Source organism: Dromiciops gliroides, chromosome 3, assembly GCF_019393635.1.
Source record: "Dromiciops gliroides isolate mDroGli1 chromosome 3, mDroGli1.pri, whole genome shotgun sequence".
NCBI lineage: Eukaryota > Metazoa > Chordata > Mammalia > Microbiotheria > Microbiotheriidae > Dromiciops > Dromiciops gliroides.
In genome coordinates, this window is record NC_057863.1 from 146889844 (window position 1) to 146904029 (window position 14186).

Genomic DNA, 14186 nt, shown 5'->3' on the forward strand with positions numbered 1-14186 from the left:
AAAATAACTCTGATATATCACCTTACACCTGTCTTAAATGACAAATGCTGGAGGAGACGATGAGAAAATAGGTACACTAATGAACTTTTGGCAGAGTAGTGAACTGGTCCAACCATTTTGGAGAACAGATTGGAACTAAGCCCAAAGAGTTGTAAAATTGTGCATGACATGTGACCCAGCAATATCATTTCTAAGTCTATATCCCAAAGAAGTCAAAGAAAAAAGAAAAATGCCTGTATATGTGAAAATACATATAGCAGCTCTTTTTGTGGAGTGAAAGACTTTGAATTCAAAGGGATGCTTATCAGTTGGAGAATGGCTGAACAAGTTGTGGCATATGATTGTAATGAAATACTATTGTGTTCCAGAAATGATGAGGAGTATCCCTCTTCAAGTAGGGGGAAATATGACAAGACCAATATGAACTGATACAAATATAGTGAGAAGAACTGCACAATAATTGTGCATAATAACTGCAATGTTGTTATGAAGATCAACTGTGAAAGACTTGGCTCCTCTGATCAATACAATGTTACAACACAATGCAAAAGGACTCATGATGAAAAAAATGCTTTCCACCTCCAAAGAGAGAAGTAATGAACACAAAATTCAATTTGTAGTATAATTTTTCTCTCTTTTTGCTTTTTTCGAAGTATGGCTAACACAAAAATATGTTTTGCATGATTTCGCACTTATAATTGATATCATATTGTATCATGGAATATGATTGATACACATACCTTACCCTGCCTTCTCAGTGCCTAGGAGAGAGCATGGGAGGGAAGAATAGAATTTGGAATTCGAAATTCAAAAAAGATACAATTGTTTAAGATAAATAATATTTTAAAACATAAAAAATAATATTTTAAAACATAAAACAGTTCAAAATGATAGCTTTGTATGCTGCCCTGCAGGAGGTTCAAGGAATATGTGAGTTGATTAAATTTACTTCAAAGTTCAGCTTTGGTAGCTTATTGGAAAACTTGACTCCTATTATTATTTTATCATTTACTCACTCCTTTAAATCCTTAGGAATTTCTAAATCTATTACCTATATATATATATATATATATATATATATATATGTCTACTTTTCCATCTAAATCTATAGCTACTTCTATGACTATATCTCTATTTCTATCATCTTTCTCAATCTCTTTTCTCTAATACTGTATCTATGTCATTGTCTAAGTTCTATATTTATATCCATGTCTATCTATATCCATACTCATGTCCCTCTCAATCTATCCACTTCTATGTATGTGTATATGCCTACATATGTGTGTGCATATATATATATATATATATATATATATATATATATATATATATATATATATATATACATGTAACAAATGTCTTTTTCAATTAAATCATTGATAGGAATTGGTCATGTGAGCATCAAAAATATCACAAAGAATTAAATTAATCATTTTAATATGTAGGAAATGGGTTATTACTGATGTGGAAGGCATTAACCACGATATAAATTCTAGCTAGTATTTTCTTCAAGTAGCATTTAAGCTGTGTTAAGAAAGTCTCATGGCTAGGCTGGTTACAGAGTGATAGAAATGTTGACAACAGGAACTTGTGAAAGAAGTAGTATGTGTCAATTAACCACTAATGATATCGTAGATCCTTGAAGTCTTAAAACAAGTTATTGAATATTTCTGAGTGCTCTTCCCAGTTAAACTTCCCTAGAAATAATCAACATCAATCTTACTTTCTTAGATATAGCAATTGGTTTATAGAAATGTTAGAAACGTCTATTTCACTGAACATTTTTACCCTGTTGGTTGGAACAACACTAAGACTTTCCCCAATAGCATGGCCTTGGAAGGAAGTGACCAATGAGAGCAGTAGACTAGTAAGTAGAGGGGTGTGCCAGAGTGAGAAGGCCCTAGGCACTAAGTAAAGTTCCAAAGTAAAGAGAAAACTGATTCATGAGGCATATTGTGGAAAGGGAGAAGAATAAGTATGAGATAGATAGATAGATAGATAGATAGATAGATAGATAGATAGATAGATAGATAGATAGATAGATGGATAGAATGATAGATGGATGGATGGATGGATGGATGGATGGATGGATGGATGGATGGATGGATGGATGGATGGATGGATGGATGGACAGGTGGGCAGCTAGATAGGTAGGTAGGTAGATAAGATAAACAGACAGCAGGTAGATAAGATAGACAGACAGATATAAAGAACATTTGTTAAGTGCTTATCAGATTCTAAGAACTGCCATTAAGCATTGTGGACATGAACACAAGAAGCAAAATCAAGCAAGACATTCTCTACATTTTTAGAAACTTACATTCTTATGAGAGAACATAACATATAATGAGGAGATGGCATGGTGGCAGAGAGAAAGAAGAGGATATCTATGAGGGGGAAAGGGAGTGGGTAAGGAGGGAAATGGAGGAAAAGGACAAGGAAAGGAGGAGGAATAAGAGAAAGAAGAGGAAGTGGAGAAAGAGGAGGAAGAGAAAAAGTATAGAAAGTGAGTCTAGGAAGGAATGAGTCTAATATTTCAGCATATACTGATATGAGAGTCCTGGAGAAGGAATCACCAATTAGAAGGAAAAAAGAATATTTTTTTTCTTTTCTCCAAATATAGGATCTTCTGATATCAGTAGTCACCCTTCATCAAACTAAATTAATATTTCTGAAGCACATTCATGGTGAACTTAGTCCCATATCTGCTCTGACATCTCCCCAATATATGCCCTGAATTTGTTTCCCCAAAAAGTTGGTGATGACATTGCCAAGAAAATTAGTGACTAGAAAGGGCTAAGGGTTATTATTAAGCCTGTTATTCACAAAACACAGGTCCAAAATGAAGTTTTGCCTTCAGCTTCAACCTTCCTCATCAAACCCCTGAAAAGAACCTCTATATGACAGAAAGAGAAAAAAAAAACAATTGGAAATGTCAGCTTTGTTGATATTATTGATACTGCTTGACAGAGGAGGCACTGATCTCTAGCCAGAGGCTTTCTAAAATATTTAAAGGAGATACAATATGTGGAATATAGCATCATACTCATGATGTCATTAATGACATAAGTAGTGATTCTATGGAATGCTCAGCTAGTGTATGAATGGATAGTTGACAATTTTCTAGGCTATAAAAAGCTTTTGTCAGAAACCACCAAACTTTGAGAATGAGTTGTGCTTGTTTAATTAATTTGCAGAACTTTTTGACACTCAAGAAGTCTCAGCTATTTTGCACCCTTTTTTTCCAGGACCAGAGTGGCTTAGATTAAAAGCTAGTTGGAAGAAGATAATAGTTGAGACATCTTAACAGTGAGAGAAATGAGAGAAAAATTGGTTGGAAAATGAGAGAAAATTGTGGGAAAAGCCTCTCCCAAAGGTAGAAGCACAATTATTATCTTTACAGACTGACTGCACAGAGACTCATATGAGTAATAAAAAATCATGAGTATTGATGTTGGGATAAACTAAAGGAAGGGTCTCAAATAGTGACAAAACAATTGGGATCCAGGAACAAGATATTTAGAAGAGTTTAGTTCAAGATCTTTGCAAAGATAATCAAAGATTGTAAGTGGAAAATAATTAATATAATTTTTATTAACTTATATATACATACATATACATATACACGCCAACATATATGTATAGGTGTTATACAGAGATGCATGTACACATACATATATATATACATATCTATATAGAGATATCTATATCTATCTATTGAGAGACAGAGAGTTGAAAATGGGAAGGAGAAATTTAATGTCAATATAAATGAAGATAGCCAAGTTGATCCTACTTAAAGATAGAAAAAATAAGACTGGATTAAAGTTTGATGATGAGGGAGGCCTCATATATAAGTTTATTATAATATTTACTTGATGAAGATGTTATTGTTATGAATTGAAGGGCAGTCAGCTGCATCAAAATTGCTCTCCTACCCATGCTCAGCATTGTGTGCCTCTGTCATCATAAAAAAGCAGTAAGAGAGGTACATTTTGTACTTTCACATTTTTGACTGTCTCTCCAAAATTTCTTGTGACAGCCAGGTTAACTGGGGAGAGAGATCAAGGAATTGGCTAAAAATTGGGAATAATATGTTTATTAACTGAAAAGAGCCAGGTGGCTGATACACAACCTAGAAATATAATCTCCCTTTTGAATAAAGGTAATGGTTTTTCAGGTGGCATGTCTTTAGAGTGCTCTCATTAATGTTCTCTTGCCTTATTGTTTTTATTAGTCAGAGTAAGTATGAGAAAGATTGTTAGCATCTTGAACACTCATAGCAGGTGAGGCATATATGATCCGCTACTTTGCTTGGCTCCTTGAATATCAGAACTATGCCTATACATATAATTTACTTTTATTTGTGGAGCTAACTGATAAAAAGTTTCCATCATATACAATTCTGATAATCATATAAACAATATCATCAGATATACAGGCTAAACACAATATTGTCACATAAATTCCCACCTCAACTGGTTAATCCAATTAATCATACACAAGAAACATTCGTTAGGCACTTATCATTACCAGTCACAGTGTATAACACTGGGCATGCAAAGGAAAAATACTGCTTTTGCCCTCAAGGAGTTTTCAAAATACTTGAGGAAACACATATAAGTAGAGGTAGAAGGTCATCTTAGAGGAAAAGGTCCTAGAGGCAGAAGGAATGGAAAGCAATCGTTTATTCTACATTTGAGTTTTTCTTGAAGGAATGCAGATTGTACAGAGGCAGATTTGAGCGATGATTGTATCTAGTATGTTATTAAAGGTGCAATATATAGCCTAAGACCCAATTGGTATGAAATTCTCACCTATTAGCAGAGATCAATACCCTGTGCCTGCATGAATGCTCTTGTGGAAATTTATTTTGATTTGGGGACCCTACCTTTAGGCTGAGATTAGAAAGCCTTAAGCCCTCAGGGTCTCTGCCCCTCCTCCTCAGCTTCAGCTGAGTCAAAAAGCCCCGTGGGCAAGATGCCAGGTCAGACAGCTGGGGGGAAAAAAGGCCCCCAGCTCCCTCCGCCCTGAGCAGAGGGATTTGAGAGATGCTGTGCTCTGGCATAGCCTGGGCTGAGGGACGTGAAGCTGGAGAGCACCGCCCCCCACACCTGCCGCAGCCCTGGCTAGCAGATTAGCTTGGTGTGTGGGCACAGGAAGCCCTGAGATTTGAGTGGAGAGAAGAAAAGGTATATATAGACCTGGGAGTTAGACTGAGGGGGTTGGTCAGACAAGGAGGGATGAGAGAGGCTGAGAAGAGGTTCAGACAAGGAGACGGGGGACGAGACTAACAGTAATACAGGACTAGGAGCAAGGAGGAAAGGCCAGCGGACAAGATTAGAGGGTGGCAAAGGCGGCAGAGGACAGACTGAACGGAGCAGACAGACAGAAGGTCGGTGGAGAGAGAAACACAGGGGTTCAGCAGATGGCAGTAAGGAGAAGAAAGTTAGAAGCAGGGGGATTTACAAAGTGAAAGGGGAGTTAGAATAAACGTACCTATGTGCCCTGAGGCGAGGTGCAGCTAAGACCTTATTATATTAAAAAAATTTGAGCACAGCAGGGGGGGAAAGAGACATGCAGCAATGCAGTCAGGTTGTACTTTTATTTTCCCTGTATTCTTAATTTTAAATAGTATCTCATAAATAAACTCTGCTTTGATTATTTTTTAAGAGGCTTCTTAATATTTTGCTTATCAATTTGGGAGCAGTGTGGTGGAACTTTATAAATGGCCCCACATTAAATTAACTGCAGTCAGATAGCATAATAGTCAAAAATCTCCCCAGATTAGTCCTCCATTCAGATTAGCCCCAAATTAGGCTAGTTAAAAAAAGATTTCACATTTGAATGGCGACCGCGGCCGGATTACGGCCCAATTAATAATTTCTCTAAACCTATAATTTTCATATAATTATAATTTTTAATAAATCCAAAATTATAGAATTTTCCAGGTTAGTTATAGTTATTAATAATTAATTTTATTTACACCCTGTCAATCTCTTAAGTCTCTTCAGTCTCTTTGGCTCTCTTGAGCCTCTCCAGACTCCAGAGTTACTTCAGGTGCTTGTCTTCTAGCTTTGAGAGAAAAGGTAGATGACTAACCTCACTGGTCAGGACCATGGAAATATTATCTGCCTGGGTCTTATTGATTTTTAAGATACTCTAGACAATGAGAACAGGGATGTAGTAGGAGAAGAGTATTTTTAATTACTCATTTTTTTATTTCATTGAAATTATTCAGTTACATAAATCTACAACATAACAAATGGGGAAAGAAGTATCTCTGAAGTTATCTTTGTGACAGATTCTTATATAACCTAAATGTATTACATTTTCTTTTGTAATCTTTTGCTAAAAAAACTAAACATCTCAGATCAAGTAATGCATTTTCTGCTTATTCAGTCTTCTATTTTATGGTTTATCTTACACATCTTGGCTTGTCTAAAATACATGAAGCATTTTATTTAGAGTCATTTTTGACATTTTAAGGATTTATTTCACAAATTCTTCAGAAGACATGCAAAAAAGTATTAAATTGACTTTCTACTTATTTCTAATTCTGCATTTTTTTTCCTGACATTCTGAAATAGACTCAGGTAGATGAGTTAGAAATTTCTTGATCAGGGACAGCTCGGTGGTACAGTGGATAAAGCACTAGCCCTGGATTCAGGAGGACATGAGTTCAAATCTAGCCTCAGATGCTTGACACTTACTAGCCGTGTGACCCTGGGCAAGTTACTTAACCCTCATTGCCTTGCAAAAGAAAGAAAAGAAGAAAGAAGAAAGAAAGAAAGAAAGAAAGAAAGAAAAGAAAAGAAAGAAAGAAAGGAAGGAAGGAAGGAAGGAAGGAAGGAAGGAAGGAAGGAGGGAAGAAAGAAAGAAAAAAAAATTTCTTGATCATATAAGTAACCCTATTAAGCTTACTAGATGCTAAGAAAAGTATTATATGGTATCATAAGAATTATTATTGATTAAATTACTAAATTGCATCCAGTATGGAGAGTACTTTATGAATTTCTTTAACCAGTCTAGTGAAAACCTTCAATATGATGCAATTATTTTACTTAGAAAGTAAATCTGCTACCCCCAAAACTTAAAGTTTAATATATAGATATATAACAGATATATAGATATATACTATAAATATATAGATATATAGTAGATATATAGATACATATTAAACATGCTATCACAACTTGCATTGTTTTAATTCCTTTTCATCCTAGTTTATGGTTTCTTTTTCCATGCAGAAACTAGAAGAGATTTGGGAATACTGATTCAAATGATCAGTATTAGAAAAAATCTGCTCATCTTTACTTCCCAATTGGAATTGCTATTGTGAGGGCACTACTCAAAAGATTTTAAATCAATTCATGTTGCTAGCTATATGAGGGTGATGCCAATCCTATCTAGACTCACCTTCAAACCTAGCCCATGAATCCGAAGATCCAAAGAAAAGATTTGTTCTGCGACATAATCCCAAGTTCCACCTTGACCTGGAATCAAGCCATTCCTTCTCCTTGGCTGGATGATTCACAACAAATGTTCTTGCCAATCCTAGACATGCATTAATCAATCACTATAACTTCACCTTATGGCCTTTTATTTCATATATACAATCAGCAGCTGGTTGTTACCACTATAATAAAGCATACTTGACAGTGTCAAAGATATATTTTTGTAGTAGTGATATTGTTAATTTATTAACCCTAGTAGGAACTAAAACTATAAATATTTGAGAGATAACCTTGTACCTTATTCATGATGATTTCTTTCAAGTCATTCATTCTCAGATTCTAATATTGTATTATATTTTCCTCATTTATCAAATGGGGCTACTAAGCCTTCTGTGACCTACTTTAAAATATTGTTACAAAGAAAGCACTTTGTACTCTTTAAAACTCTTTTAATATGAGCTTGTGGTGTTAATGATAGGAATAATTAGAAAATAGATTACATCTATATGAAACTTTTGAGTTACTGAGTGTATTCACATATGGTTTCTCATTTAATACTCAGCAATTTTGTGAAATAGCAATTATTATTAATTTAAAGATTTTAAATAATAGCTTCATTTTCCCTTTTGCTTGTTACTCTACAAATGCTATGCATCTTGATTAGCTGTTAATAATGTTAACTATAGGGGGCAGCTAGATGGTGCAGTGGATAAAGCACCGACCCTGGATTCAGGAGGACCTGAGTTCAAAGCTGGCCTCAGACACTTGACAATTACTAGCTGTGTGACCCTGGGCATGTCACTTAACCTCATTGACCTGCAAAAAATAAAAAAATAAAGGCACTAGAAGATTTAAAAAAAATATGTTAACTACAAATAGTTCACCAAGTCAAAATGTTAACTTGCAGATTTTTTATTTTGAAATTGGCATTGGAAAATTAAATTCAACAAAATTAAATTAAATTACTGTGTTCAAATACTAACAGACCATAGTGTTCTTTATTTCTTAAGTGAAAAATAGAATCTAATACTCAAGGTGTTTCCATCCAACTAAGAGTTAAAATACATATTTGAAGAGGAAAAGAACACAATAATTCTGGCTACCAGAGAATTTTAATGGGGAGGTGGCAGCTGAACAAAACCTCAAAGGTATGGATGGCTCTGCCATCAAATTTGAAACAAGAAAGTTTGGGTGGGAGACAAATTTAGGTAGGATGATAATAAGTCCCATTGATGGTGGATTGAGCTGTGACACATTTAAATGGAAAGATTCAGAAGACATTTGATAATGTGAAATTTGAACACAACAGAGAAATTAGAACTAGGTATTTAGATTTGGGAGTAACCTACATAAAGAGAGGCATTATAATCATAAGATCACAGATGTACCCACAGTTTGAAGGCTAGATGATGAATTATAAGCATATCTATGGGGTCACCAAGAGAAAAGGTAAATAGAAAAATAGAGAGCGAGAGACAGGAACCCAAAACAAACCTTGGTGAGGACACAGACATATAAAGGTCAGGAGCTAGATGATGTATGAGAATGTATAGTCAGAAACAAGAAAATATTTTCATAGAAGCTGAGGGAAGAATCAATATAAAGTAAGAGCAAATAGTCAAGGAAAGAAATATAACCTATGTAAGCAATAACGATATTTATCCTAGCCCTCCCAATCACAGATGTTCGCCTTCAGGGTTCTAGGGAATGGTTTTCTAATGCTATTGGCTTAAGCCCTAACCAGGTGTTTCCTCCCAATATTGGAAAGCATCAAGCCTTAAATGGTTTTCAAAAAGAGATATGTTCACTAAAGTGTTGCAGTAAAAAGAATTAGCACAAAATACCTTCTTCTTCTTCTTCTCTCTCTCTCTCTCTCTCTCTCTCTCACACACACACACACACACACACACACACACACACACACTACACATGAAAAATAAACAACTCATTCTCTCCCAAGTACATATAAATTCCATAGGAAAGTGGGCTCATTTAGAAAATGTGTATGAGTGTGTGACAAAGACATAATTCTGGTTGTTGGAATTATTTTCCTTCCATATATGGAGAGCTCAAAAATTTCATCATAAGTATGGGGAAACTGTTGATTTTGTCCTTGGTTCCTGATTCAGACATTACCACTATTCACTGATATCCCAAGGGGATGATGCTAAGATGTCTATGAGAAGATGGAGAATATAGAATTCTCTGGCCCCTTCTAAGTTTGCAAGGTTTGACTGGCCAAATTGAGTAGCAGGGAGTTGGGTAGGGAAAGGGCAGTGTGAATCTGAATAAACCATGGTTGCTCCAGTTTTGGGAATCTTCAATTCCAACTGCTTAATGTTTTTGTACAGTGTGTGGAGACTGTGATAAAATTCCTTACTATTTGAAACAGACTTTAACTCAGGCATCATTTCACATTATCAAATGTAAAGACAGTTTTAACATAATCTATAGCCAAGTAAAACTGAGTAATTGAGCACCTTATTATTTACTTTAAATTGTTAAATGTTTCAGTACTCAATCAACCACACCTTACAGAAGAATGAAGATAGAGAAAGACCCCTGGTTTCCAAATTAAAATACAATTATTAACTTAGTTATAGTATTCTCAGTAAGTGGTAGGACTTAAGGTCAGATATTATTTGTAACAAGTAGGTAATAAACCACTAGATAAATGGGTGAAGGGAGGATGGTGGTCACACACACACACACACACACAGAGTAAGAGAGAGACTGAGAGAGACAGAGAAAGAAAAAAAAAATGATTGAAGGCATAAGCATAAGCTAGGTGGAAATAAAAATAAAACAAAATGATCCTTGGCAAGAATAGCTACAACAGGGGTGGAAACAAGTTCCTAAGTTCTTCCCAAGACCCCTCCAAATACCTTCAAAAATTCCATATACCCCACCCAACCACCACCACCACCACCCCACAACCCACTTAACCACCACCAAGCAGCAGAACCCACAAAAAGACAGTTTGAAATAATTTTTTCAGCCAAAGACAACTTAGAAAGTTGGCAAAGAAAGTCCTATTGTACCAGTGAGAGAGTGAATTATGGTCCAGCAGAGGCCACACCAGTGAGACCCAGACCCAGCAAAATAGGAAGCAGCCTCAGGAGTCTCCGAATCATCATCATCATCAGCAACTACTTCTGGAACTCTTAGCCCACAGATTGTAAAGGGGTAAAAGAGGTGACCAAAAGGAGATTAGAGGGTTCTCTTTGCTAGCATTGAGGCATGACTGTTGTTTTGTTCATTCTCCCATTCAGGTCAGAGTCTTGGTTGGTGGTCCCAGTCCAGGGAGGAGCACAACCACACCAGAGCTTGCAGCCACAGTAGGCTGCACAATGTTGAAAACTAAACTAAACTAACTAATTAATTTTAAAAAAATACCATTTTGGAAGAACTAAAAATTTATGAATTCCTAGAAATATCTCTGAAAACAGCTGTACAAATACCCTGAAGCTTGGGACAGTGTGCCCTCCACCCCGGAAGCAGTGCCCCACTTTAACAAAGCATTAAAAGTCAAGAAGTAGACTTGGAAAATGAGCAAACAGAAAAAATCTGACCATAGAAAGTTTCCATGGAGACAAGGAAGATCAAAATACATCCTGAGAAGAAGATAACAAAGTCAAAGCTCCTGCATCCAAAGCTTCCAAGAAAAATATGAATTGGTCTCAGGCCATAGAAGCACTCAAAAATGATTTAGCAAATAAAGTAAGGAAAGGAAAGGATAAAAGAAAGAAAAAGAAAGTGAGAGGTAGCAGAACAAATGGAAAGAGAAATGAAAGTGATGTAGAAAATCATGGGGAAAAAAAGTCAACAGCTTGGTAAAGGAGAAACAAAAACAACAACAACAACAAAAACCCAAAATAACACCTTACAAAATGGACTACATCAAATGGCAAAAACACTACAAAAAGCCAATGAGAAAAGAATGCCTTGAAAACCAAATTGGGACAAATGGAAAAAGGAGGTACAAAAAGCTCTCTGAAGAAATAATTCATTAAAAATTAGGATTGAGGGGGCAGCTAGGTGGCTCAATAGATAAAGCTCTGCCCTGGATTCAGGAGGACCTGAGTTCAAATCCGGCCTCAGACACTTACACTAGCTGGTTGACCCTGGGCAAGTCACTTAATCCTCATTGTCCACCAAAAAAAAATTAGGATTGAGCAAATGGAACCTATGACTTTATGAGAAATGAAGAAACAGTAAAGCAAAACAAAATGAATGAAAAAAAAATAGAAGGCAATATGAAATATCTCATTGGCAAAACAACTGACCTGAAAATTAGATCCAGGAGAGAGAATTTGTAGAATTATTGGAGTACTTGAAAGTCATGATCAAAAAAAGACCCTGGACCATCACCTTCCAAGAAATTGTTATGGAAATTACCCTCATATTCTAGAACCAGAGGGGAAATATAGAAATTGAACAAATCCACTGATCACTTCCTAAAGAAAATTCCAAAAGGAAAAACTCCTAGGATACTAGTAGCTAATTCCAGAGCTCCCAGGTCAAGGAGATAATACTTCAAAGCAACGAGCTTAAAAAAAACAATTCAATTATTGTGGAGCAACAGTCAGGATAACACAAGAATTAGGGTAAAGGAACTGGAACTACAACCAAGTTCAACTACCCAGCAAAATTGAGTATAATCCTTCAGGGTGAAAAAATAGGAATTCAATGAAAGAGAGGACTTTCATGCATTCTTTTTTTGTGGTTTGTTCATTGTAAGGCAATTGGGTTAAGTGACTTGCCCAGGGTCACACAGCTAATAAGTGTGTAAAGTGTCTGAGGCCAGATTTGAACTCAGGTTCTCCTGAATCCAGGGTCGGTGCTCTATCCACTGCACCACCTACTGCCCCACTTTCATGCATTCTTGATGAAAAGTCCTGAGCTGAATAAAAAACTTAACTTTCAAGTACAAGACTCAAGGGAAGCATAAAAATGTAAACAGGGAAAAGAAATCATAAGGTATATTAAAAGGCTAAACTGTTTACATTCCTGCATGAAGAAGATGATACTTATACTCATAAGACTTTATCATTATTAGAGGAGCTGATAGAGTATATTTAGACAGAGGGCACAGGGGTGAGTTGAATGTGAAGGGATGATATCTTTAAAACATAAAATTAAGGGATGAGAGAGAAGTGCTCTGGAAAAAAAAAAAGGGAAAGGGAGATGTGGAATGGGGTAAAGTACCTCACATAAAAGAAAGAAAGAAAGAAAGAAAAAGGTTTACAGTGAAGGGGAAAATGGGGGAGGTTCAGGGGAGTGAGTAAGATTTACTCTCATCAGAATTGGCTCAAAGAGAGAATAACATATACACTCAATTGGGTATAGAAATCTATCTTACCCTGCAGGAAAGTAGGAGGCAAAGGGGATAAGGGGGGAAGATGATAAAAGGGAGGGCAGATTGGGGAGGGGGCAGTCAGAAGCAAAAGAGTTTTGAGGAGGAACAGGGTGAAAGGAGATAAAGAATGGAGTAAATGACATGGGGAGAGAATAGAATGGAGGGAAATCCAGTTAGCAATAGTAACTGTGAGGGGCAGCTAGGTGGTGCAGTGGATAGAGCACCAGCCCTGAATGCAGGAGGACCTGAGTTCAAATCTGGAATCAGACACTTAACAGTTACTAGCTGTGTGACCCTGGGCAAGTCACTTGACCCCAATTGCCTCACCAAAAAAAAAATAGTAACTGTGAAAGAAATCTTGAAGTAAATTTGTCTGATAAAGGCCTCATATCTCAAACAGAGAACTGAGTCAAATTTATTTGGCATTTTTTTTTAATGGGGCAATGAAGGTTAAGTGACTTGCCAAGGGTCACACAGCTAGTAAGTGTCAAGTGTCTGAGGTTGGATTTTACCTCAGGTTCTCCTGAATCCAGGCTGGAGCTTTACCTACTGCCCCACCTAGCTGCCCCAAACTGAGTCAAATTTAGTAAAATAAGAGCCATTCCCCAACTGATAATGATCAAAAGAGTTTTCAGATGAAATAATCAAAGCTCTCTATAGCCATATGGAAAAAAAATGCTCTAATACTATTGATTATAAAGATTCAAGTCAAAACAATTCTGAGCTACTACCTCATACCTATTAGATTAGATAACAGGACAGCATAGGAAAATGACAGATGTTGTAAAGAATATAGGGAAAATTAGACAATGATCTGCTGGTGAGATTGTAAACTGATTCAAACATTCTGCAGAGCAATTTGGAACTATGTCCAAAGGGCTATAAAACCCTGCATACTCTTTGACCTAATAATATGACTACTAGGTCACTATCCAAAATGAGATAAAAAACCAAAAATTTAAAGGACCTTTATGTGCAAAAATATTTATGGCAGCTCTTTTCTCGTGCAAAGAATTTGAAACTGAGGTAATGACTGAACAAATTGTAGGATATGATTATGACAGAACACTATTGTGGTATAAGAAATGATGATCAGGATGCTCTTGGTGGCAGAGAACTTGGAGGAAGAATGAGGCCAGGCTGAGCTCTATTCTATCCTCTTAGCTAGATAGGCCAGGTGTTCTCTATTTACTAATACTTGTTATGCTTTAATAAATGCTTAATGCCCAAAACTGGTGCTAAAGCTTCTAATTTATAAGTAACAACTATATTATGAATATATATATATATATGAGAGACATAGAGAGAGGGATGTAAAACTGTATGTGTGGTCACCTTATTTCTGTCCCAAGTTTGGGGGAAATTAGCTGTGG